Raw genomic sequence first — 11,279 nt, forward strand, 5'->3', positions numbered from 1 at the left:
CATTCAATCATTTTGAAGAAGTCATTGTGGGAGTAACAGGAGGACTTCAATGCATTTGCATTCTTTCTAAATATGAGGAAGGGATGGTTTTAAAGGGCTTCAGCAGATTTTGAAAGGTAGTCATCAAAAGTATTGCATGTGTCTGCAAGAGAAGGTGAAAAAAGCCTGGTTATTATTCACAGGCCCAGCCACAGGGGAGGTAAAACAGAATTTTCATCTAAGGCAAAAACAGAGTGTAACAAAGATGAAATAAATAAAAATTAAGTCAAAATATGTTGAATAGATATAGATGCAAGCTCAACAGAGGCATGATAATTTTTATCAATCAAAAAATACATCCACATACATGGTTGTATGCTCAGCAAATTTATGAAAAAAATGTGCCGAACATACAGTCGTGCACCTAAAGCAGGTTTGACAAGGGTTTTCATCACTCGAAATTGCGTTTGCATGTTCAGGCACACAACTAAAGAAGGTACAGATGGTCACCAAGCTTTTGAAACCAAAGGAAAAATCATGCCTGTATTGTTATGTGTAAGGAAATTTCAATCTCTACTCCAATTGTTTAACATCAAACTATGATATCAATTGGGGAGATGCATGGCTTAATACTACAATATAGAAATCTGAAATTAAGTGTTCTTAATCTTGGAAATACCATGAAGAGATTTAATGGATTTATAAATCAGGAAACACCATTATTGCAACAAATAACACAGGATTCATGTGGAGAAACCCTTGTGGGAAAAACTACCCAAGAAGAGAGGCCAAGAATGTATTAACTTTGAAAAACAAAATTACAATACAATCTTACTTTCATTCTTCTCTTTTTCCTCCAATCTAGCAAAACTCATGTACTTATGAACAATATCAACACATCCAACTCTCTATCATGTTCTTGTAACATATTTTTTTCATTCCTCTCATTTTAGCAATCAGTTTTTTGCTATCCAAGGCACCAACTTATAGAGCCAAAACCAGAGTAGCAGGAAACTCCTTTGTCCCTCCCTGGGCACGCGTATACGTTCCCGTCTCCGAAATGGATATGTATCCGATACAACCCGGACACACATCGAATGCTGTACCCACGTGTGCCCAAAAAACCCTGATTTTCAACCATGCTAGATACTACGTGATTTGATTTTTAAAAAATTTGACATAAATCTTCCTAAATTTAATTTTAAAAAACTTCATTCATGCATTTTTAAACAAAACTTACACCAAATGAGAAAGACAAATGAAATGTTTTTCTATTTCAGTGACCCATTTTTTGGGTTATCTTCCAATGCAACTATACTGTTTCTGCATATTCTAAATTGCTAAATCAACTTATCATTATTTATGTAACAATTATCATTATTTATGCAGCAATTATGTGTCTATATTGATTTTGAAGCAATGAAAATCTCCTCGAATAACTTAGAAATTTGTGTTAAATATATGTGTATGTGTTTTTAATGAATGACATATCCAACCGTATCCATATTGGGGGTCTTAAAAAATGGCCGTATCAGTATCCGATACCGTATCCGTATTTGTATCCGTATCCATGTCCATGCAACTTTGGCCAAAACCAAAGATGGCACCCAAAATGCCCCTTTCCATTTCCATCTTTGGATTGCCTTTTGGAGTGTCAAAGATCACCACAAATGCATCCCAAAAGTGTTTGTTCACACTCTCTGAAGTACCCACCTTGGGTAATGACAAAAAACAAATCATAACACATCCTAATGTCTTTGTCCTCACTCTCCCAAGCACCCAACCTCGGGAATTGCAAAATACACAAGTTCAGCACTCAAGAATTATCCACTCTTTCCCAAGTGCCCCACTTGTAGTTTGAACTTTAATTAGTAAGCTCTTTCTTCACAAGTCATCTTTACCAAATGAATCCCTCATTTCTTACGAAGGTATTACAAACAATAGGTGGGAGTAAACAATACTAACTAGCATACCTATCTTTAGAGGAATATAAGTAAAGTACCCCGAAAGATATCATATTTGTCCATTATTCCACTTAAAATTTTATTATATTATCATATTATAATTATTATTATATTATGATATTGTAATTAATATTAAATTATTATTAAGATTTGATTATATTATGTTTTAATATGTTATCAGTTTATATTACCAAATTATTATTATTATTATGTGAAAAATGCCAATGCCTCATGCAACACATTGACTAAGGTGGAAAAATTGATGTGGCAGCAGATAGACTTCTTGTGGTGAACCATCCTATGCTACTTTGAACCCTTTGTGTCGCCCATGTACTGACCATACATAAACATGAATGGATCAAAACCATGGTAGACAATGCAAAAAACATTAAGAAATAAATCTACAACTATATAAAGGTCCTAAAATTTATGAGAGCACGCCAACAGAAAGGGGATTGTGCAGTTGGTAGTCAAACAATTTCCCACCAATTACATCAAAATCCGACTATTTCGGCTTCATTGTCATCTCTTATGTTGATGTTTGTTACCATGTGACGTTGGACAGTCCTCACCTGAAGAAAACCCAAGGGGGGAGGGATGAGAAGACCATTTTTGATGTTTTGTTTGTCCAACACATAGGTGAAATCATCAAGGTAAGTTTAGATTATAAACCTAATGATTCTTTTATATTTTTTATTTTTACAACTTGCTAAGTTCTTGATTTTCTGATTTTTGGGACTGAGGTTTTCTGTGAGGTCATGGACAAGACCAAGGAGGTAACCAACATTTATATCAGCCACCTACCATTGAACCCAAAGTTCTCTATGTCAAATCCTTCACGACATATTTTTGAGATTATGGATTAGCCTCAGGCCCTCAACACATGTTTGGAAAAGATGGTCCCTAATGAAGCCCTTTGTTACATGGTCCCTCCATAGACATCCCTAAGACATTGGCAATAACTTCTTCCATATTTTCCAATTCCACACCTTTGACCTTCACCAACCTTAGCTTCCATCCTTTTGAAAATTCCTCAAAGAATTGATACATGACCTTTGATCCTATCTATGTAATTAGTGAGGATACCTCTTGTAAGGATAAGTTCTATATTAATGTAGCCTATGTTTACAACTTTTTCTGATTTTCCTAGTATTTGTTTATTTCTAAACATGTTGGTACAAGTTTTGATATGATTTAAAATAGCCACTAGTTTAGTTCAATGAGCCCAATGACTAATTGGACTTTCACATTTGACCAAGCATACCCTCTTTTGATAACATGTCACAAAGATTAAGTAGTTTCTTGGAAACAAGAAGATATCTTTGAGTAATTTCCTAGAAACAATAGGTTATCTTTGGAGTCATAGTTAATGTCATAATGACTATATAAGCTTGTCTAGTCAAGTGAAAGCTCACATGTGCATATTGGTCAGCCAACGAACCAAAGTTTGTCTAAGGTTGAACAAACATGGGCTACCAAAGTTGCAAGTTCTTTCTTATATCAAAGCATACAAAGAAATACGGTGCAAAACAAAAACAAGATCCCATCCCTTAGCGAAAAAAGGATCGCACAACCCACCTATAGGGCCATCTTCCACTTATCTAATATTAACTGCCATACATCCTTCTATTGAGACACCATCTTCCCAAGAAGACAATAGCTCTTTTTCTACAAAAGAACAACTCAAGACACAAACCTATTGGAAAGGACATTACAAAATGAGGCAAGAGATATTACATATGAGCACATTGCATGTTGCATTTACACCAAAAGACTTCCATCAACCTCATGAGATCACCATATTAATGGGAAATGGTAACAACAATTAGTCAAAAACTAGCATGTTATACAAGCCTAAGTGTAAAAAGGTTTGCACCACCTTATTGACAAAGGAAAGAGTTTTGTAGAACATCACTGCAGCCAATCAAGGATTCATAGGCTAAAATGAGACTATCCATTGTATTTGATAGATGGAAAGATTGAAAAGACAATCCCATTATTAATATCATTGTGATGTGCCCCTAAAGGGGCAATATCTTGAAGGCAATTGGTTATGAGGGGGAAGCAAAGGACGAAAACTTCATTCCCAACACTTCAGAGAGTCAATTGAGATGGTGGGTGCTCAAAAACATTGCCAAGCCATAACAAACCGCTAAAAAATGCAAGGCAGCAAAAGTTTATTGAAAGCAAGACACAAGAATATTTTTTAGACACCACATGCCATCCACTTAGTCAACTTGATGATGGAGAATACAAATCGATTAATGAGATTCAAATGTTTGTCACAAACCATCTTTAGGAGCTCCAAGGTGGAGTTGTTGAAGGTTAGTTTATTAACTATGATAATTTTTATTTGCTTTCAATTTGCTATAAAATTTTAATTATATCATCACCTTTTTAATTTTCTTACACCATATTAGGTTGTTACAACTCAATTCACATACCATGCAATTGTCTTGAGATGACTCATGAAGGTACCAAAGGCACTCTGTACCATGGTCACTAGCAACCTTTGATGTTTATGGAATCAATCAAATTCAAAGAGGACCCACAAGGTTGATGCATTGGTCGTGGATGATGATCAATGGGCTCATGTGTATTAATTAACTTTTGAATTTTACCCACCCCATTATGAGTATGATCATGTTAGCCAACACAAATTAATCATGTTTGGGCGACACTCCATGATAGAAAATAGAAGATCAAAGCATTGGTCAGGGATGATGATTGGAGAGCTTGTGTGTATTATATCTCATGGGTATAATTGATCAAATTTGCCAATACAAATTGGCTACCTTTGGGCAACACTCCATGATAGAAAAAAGGTCATAAAGTAGCTAAGAAGAATAATTCCAAACAAACATTTTGCGCAAAAGTACAAAGCGTCATTGTTGGTTGTTGGAACTTGGAACAAGATGATCATGCCCTTGCATCTCTTAGCATTTGCTTTGTCACACAAATATGACAACACAAAGATAACTTTTGTGCAAATAGGGTGGCACCATATAGAGACATCGAAGTTAGTGATGGGTACAAGGTAGCATTCACTAGACCCAAATCCACTTATCGAAGGCATAATTGTGGGTCAGTTTGGCAGTTTTCTAACTTCAAGGAATCATAGTCTTAGTGCTATTCAAGACAAGTACAAGGATGCTCGAACTTGTTGGTACCACCATGGCCAAGGCTCTATTTACTTGCAAGCTCTCACGATAAAAATTCTATCAAAAGTGTGCATATTTTTTACTTACTTACCTTTTTTAGCAGTTATTTAATATATTTTATAATTGCAAATGTTGTATTGACCTTGTCTCCAATTTCTACAAGACATGAGTTCTTCCGTTAAGCAAAACTAAAGTACATACTATATGATATTTTATCAAGATTCAACTACATAGGTTTTAAGTCAATCTTTATTGACTCATTTCATGAATGACCCATGGTGATTCACAACCATATTTCACGAGTATTGATTCACAAGAGCCCTTCTCTCATGTTTATGAATGGTTCACTTAGCACTAATTGCATCTAGGTAATGCTCACAAGAGTGAAGCATTGGGAATTTCCAAGGTGTTACCAAACCCAATTGCACTCTAACTCAAGTCCACTTAACCATAGAGTTTCCTCAAGATCAAGTACATGCTCCTTTATCCATTCAATTAAGCACAATTTGTTAGTTGCCCAAAAGGATAGGAATTAGTCTATAAGCAAGACAAGTACAAGGAGGCAGCAATGATGAATTGGAATGTCAACCCTGAGTGTGCCAATTTAAAGGAGGAGGCTCCTACATAGGACTTCTACAATGTAGATCGTGGAGGTGGCATTGTGCCTTTTTGAGGTTCAAACAAACCAAGTGATGACATTGATCGTCTCATTGAAAAGCAAGATGAAGATAATCGAACATTGTTTTGTATTGACTCAACATTTAACATCAAATTATCAATTATGATATCATCTTTATCCCTATCAATTATGTTTTCAATTTTGTATATATTTCTGCTAATTATGGGTATTTTTTCTATTTTACATATATATCATACAATTGAACCCAGTATTACCAAACACAGGTCATTGTACTAGCAAATCAAAATGCTGAACCAACTTTAACATTTGCCTACAAAAATCATTCTACACAAATTTTTCAAGAGATTTTAAACAAACCCATTTTTTATTAATTCACTGTGTTTGGAATTTTTATAGAGAAAGTGAGCAAACTCTGTAACATAGCATATAAGTAAGAACTGTTTTAATACGCAGTTTTCCACTAGGAAAATTTTTCAAGAGATTTTAAACAAACCCATTTTTTATTAATTCACTGTGTTTGGAATTTTTATAGAGAAAGTGAGCAAACTCTGTAACATAGCATATAAGTAAGAACTGTTTTAATACGCAGTTTTCCACTAGGAAAATTACACAATACCAACACAACTCTCCACAAGAGGAAAAAACACAGAATTAAAGGAAAACAAATACAAATTGAAAACACCATAGTTCAAATAGAGACATAAGTTTAAGAAGGAAGCATGGCCATACAGGCCATATAAGTAAAACCATCTATATACTCAGCAGATTCATCTAAGCTACAGCATTTGAACAACAGGAGGGCACATGATCAATTTTCGTGCATTTCAATTTACTCAAAACCTTAATGAAAAACATAGAGCCAAGTGGGTGTTCAATTTATTAACCTTTTCCAAAAGACCCTTAAGCAAACCAAATTCATAAAGGACTGAAAACTCTAATTACTAACTTGGGGCAAGAAAGTGAGACCGATATATATGGCAATTGCACAACATGTGATGACAAAACCGGATCCTGTGCACTCACATCCCAAATACAAGTGAAAACAGAGACAAAATTAAATTACTCAAAATCCTAGTCACTTATCTAGTGCAGAATGCACTTTAACTTTGGCCAAAATGCTATATTTATTGATTACTCAAAGGCATAGTTGGAAATCAATTTAACCTTTCCTCAAAGGCCCTTAAAAACACCCAGTTCATAATTTACTCAGAGGTCTAATTACTAACCTAGGGCAATTGGGTATATACAATTTTAATTTTTGCAAAAGTCCATTGAAGACCACAAAAGAATTAAATACTGTATATTCTGGAAATTAATGGGCATGGGCATTTGCATTTGCATGGCAGCTGATCGTGGGATCATTTTCCATACACCTCAAACCCAAACAAACACCATAGTTATTGGCCTGATTACTTGAACATTACTTACTAAACTAGAGCAAGTTAGAGTCTGATATTTCTATTCCCAAAACACAATTAGAAATACCCAAATCATCAATTACTCAAAACTCTAATTACCAACCTCGAGCAAGAGGGTGTTCCTCATGTCTGCCTTACTATTTCAATTATCGTCCCTCAATTGCAGACTGTATACAGAGGCCAAGAAAGGAGAAGACCATGATATTGTAAAGATTGATGTTTGATATAGACACAACCAAGAGGATGAACAAATAATATTAATAAATCCTTCTGACAATCTCTACCATAAAACTGAGCAAAATAATCCTTGATGTTGAACATAAGCAAGGCAGGATAAAAGTATAAAGCTGTGTCCCAACTTTCAGTCTTTACGAGCCATTAGGTTCAGCTCTCTCTCCAATGGGCACCTCACCATGGAATGCTGAATATTGACTCTTGAGAAGAGAGTGCAAGCTCTCAACAGTTGGGGAGGAAGCCATTGAAACCCAAGGTCACGCAATCTCAGATTCGAATATGTCTATGATTTCCACATATAAGTTTCCAATATGTCAATGTTACCATTGTAAGGAAGGAATTTATATAAAATTACCATAAAACACTTATATAGTGTTACTCCCTTATGCCAATATCTGCATAACAAAATCCAAAATCCAAGATGTGAATATAGACAAAGACTCTTACATGAATCATAAAGAAATTATACTTTAAGTATAGTTAACTCAGTATTTCAAGTTTTTTAAGCAACCCTAGTTATCCCCGTACCATAACAAGTCGACTTCATGCTTATTGGTGAATTCAATCTACATTCTTGATTTCATTGCTATTGAAATGCTTTTACGAAAGATAATTATTTTTTTACGTTGTTCCTTTAGATGATTCTTGCAAAGTCGTCATTTTAAGGAACTCACTTGTTGTTCATTAGATTCGTAGATTCATAAATGTTGTGGCTGAATCTAAAAGTCTAGCAAGGATGCCTCGAGGTTTATGTAGAACTGCTCTCAATAATTAAAATAAACAGTTGTACTAACTGTAGTTTATTTAGAACTACTTAGAACATTTATAAAAAGTAATTGATTTCACCAATTCACTAATAATGGGCCCAGTCGGAACATATAAAACTTCAGAATTTAAGCATGCTATGCAGTCTGATTCATAAACGTTAAGCATAGCAAAACACTGTTAACAAACCTCTCTCACGGCAAAACATTTATAAAATAAACTAACATGAGTAGCCAAATTACACAGAATCTTGAATACTAAAGTAAAACAAGTTGTCAAACGATTTAACTTTTCCCAACACACCAATTCGAAAAATTCAACTCATTAATTACTCGGAGCCTAGTTACTAACCTAGGGCAATAGAGAATCCGGTTTAACTGTTCCCAAAACACCCTTAACCACACCCAATTCATTAGTTCATCCTAGAGGCACGTACAGAGACGACATCATCAATAAGTGAAGAAATATTTCTCAAAGGGCTGTATGAAAAAACCCTAACTCCTAAACGAGGGCAATTGGGTATGCAATTTTGCATTTGCCAAAACAATATGGAAGACACGCGATCCATAAACTTGTCGTGCAGAATAAAGTAGCAAGGATTTTTGATGGAGGGCTTTAAAAATTAGACAGAAAACATAACCCATATGACCAGAGGGAAGCCAATTTACTGCCATATGACCACCAACAAAGAAAAGAGTAATGAAAAATTTGTACCTGAAGAAGGTTCTACTGCTCAAGCTCCTCCTCCATCGTCATCAAAAACATATTAACATAATCCTCGCTCTCCGTCATTTTTCCGCTGGAGATTTTTATGAATAAAACCCTGGTCTGGCCCTAAGCCCTTTTATACTGTCGCTACACTAATGATATTTCTATTACTAACACTACAAAAATCTTTCACCTTTTTCGCTAATTCAAAAAGAACAAGGGAAAAATACTTCATACTTGGAGCGAAAATTAAGAAGACTTTTAGTACTAATTTTAAATGATGAATGATTGATTAGAAGGTGGTGTAGAGCTTATATTCCAGTAGAACTTTTATATTGTAGTACACTTCGGTAAGGAATTAGGAAATCTTAAATGTTATGATTAGTTTATCATTAAATATAATTTAATTCATGAGTGTGAATTTGATTTTGAGTTATTTTAAAATTTAAAATTTAAATTATTATTTTTAATTATGTTATTAGCATTGTGAGTTAATTCAGGGTGTAATTTGTTGATTTGTATATTAGGTGGTTATATTTACAAGCATTCATTTACGAATTTGTGGAAAATGTGTAAGTTTTGACTTGTGAAGATGGATAGTAAATAAACAATAATGGTCTCATCTTGAGTCCACTATGTGATTGTTTCAATCTATCTAAGAATTTGAACTACGAGAATATGAACCTTGTGATCTAATAGGTTTCTCAAAAGTGTTTATAAACATCATCAAGCCTTAATGCACATGAGATCAAGTCTATGCAAAAGGTCATGTTCACACATCAAGTCTATGCAAAAGGTCATGTTCACACTCATTGAGATCAAGTCCGCATGCATGGAGGTGAACCGAGGTAATAAATAGTCATTTGTCAAAATTTGAAGTCTTAATCAAAGGGAATCTTGAAGTTCCAACACGAAGGTGAATAGATTTGACATGTCATTTTTACATCAATAATTGGCAAGTCGCGTATTTTTTAATTTATGAAATTTCTACAATTAGTTTCGATTTTTTTATTTTTTATTTTTACTTTAATATACTAGTTAATTTATGCAAATTTATTTAATTAGTGTGCATTACAAGTACGCATAATTTCATAAAGATGAACACAAATCTATAACAATTAAATGATTAAGATTACTTCAAATTTTTAATGTACTTAAAATTACTAAAATAAACAAATTAGACATATATGTTTTGGTCAAGTGGCCTTTAGTCTATTAGTGAAGTTAAATGGATTATAAAGAACCTACCAATGATCAAGACTTGTTGAATGCAAAATTTTGTAACACTCTTGAGGGATAAGTTTAGGATTATACCCCAAGAACCTTTAGTGCAATGGAAACCCCTAGTCCTTGGCACTTAGATAAAGAGGACAATTATTTATGTCGCCAATACCAACAAGTTACCAAATGATTCAACATGTTTATCCTCTAAAACTATGTGTGTGTGTGTTAAGTACCTTAAATAAAAATAATAGTTTAATCATAAAATAATTTTATAAACAATATTTAGTTGGTATGCTTAGTGAAGAGTGTAATGCCCCTCCCATCTACTTCTTTGCATTGCTTACTTCTTTATGTGGACTTAGCATTGTGCATGTGGATTGAACAATTTGCAGTTTGGATGTGGATCATTTTGTAGTGCTTTGATCTTGCTTTGGATTATTTATTGTTGCAAAGTATGTGATTTTGAGTGTTATCTTATGTCTTACTTTGATATATGTCTTATGATTGTCCTAGACCAGTGATGTGTTGGATTGCTACATGGTGACCTTGATTATGTTATTGCATTGAGATGCATGTTTGCTTCCTTGTGCTTGGTGATTGAGATAGACCAATGTAGTGATTTGGAATTACCATTGAGAGATGTGGGTATAAATGTTGATTTGATTAATGATTAGAATGAGATAATGATGTTAACTAAATTAGTTGATTAAAAGTAATGATCCATGTTTTATGTTATTTTGATTTGATGAGATATCATGTTACTAGCGATGTTGTGATGTTAACCTCATTCGAGGAATATTTATGTGCTTGTAGATGTGGATGAATAATATTGATAATTTTATTTATCAACTAGGAAACTATTAATAATAAAAATAATGTGTGAGCAAGCAAAGGGTATTAAATACTATGAAATTAATCACAAGATCTTTTTGGTCATCCCTCAATTTGCCACGAAGGCGAATCAAATTCCACTAGGAGGTGATAATGCAAAAAAAAGGTAAATCCAACTTAACGATACATTATGGCACCAATAGCCATAGATGAAGGATGAGAGGAGCCTAGACTAGAGACAAAAGGTTTTTGGAAATAAGCAAAACAATGTCAAATAGCAAAGGAACCCTAGATCCTAGAAAAAATTGGAAGAAAAATCTAAAACCAAATCAAAGACAGCATTCAAAAATAGGCA

At 34.0% G+C, this 11,279-nt stretch overlaps 1 protein-coding gene across 12 annotated transcripts in view; it reads right to left on the reverse strand.

Annotated features, from left to right (window-relative positions):
- Positions 1 to 9,143, reverse strand: part of LOC131072723 (trihelix transcription factor ASR3) — a 30,067-nt gene extending 20,924 nt beyond the window's left edge. For 5 of the 12 annotated variants that reach the window (XM_058008970.2, XM_058008974.2, XM_058008976.2 and 2 more), the window contains exon 1: positions 8,876 to 9,143. The gene's annotated coding sequence lies outside the window, so the exon portion shown is untranslated. Of the gene's footprint in view, positions 1 to 8,512; positions 8,735 to 8,875 lie in introns of those variants that run through there. The other 7 variants (XM_058008981.2, XM_058008977.2, XM_058008978.2 and 4 more) reach the window with 4 other exon arrangements.
- Between the last annotated feature and the right edge of the window lie 2,136 nt (positions 9,144 to 11,279).

Source organism: Cryptomeria japonica, chromosome 5 (genome assembly GCF_030272615.1).
Source record: "Cryptomeria japonica chromosome 5, Sugi_1.0, whole genome shotgun sequence".
NCBI classification, from domain to species: Eukaryota; Viridiplantae; Streptophyta; class Pinopsida; order Cupressales; family Cupressaceae; genus Cryptomeria; species Cryptomeria japonica.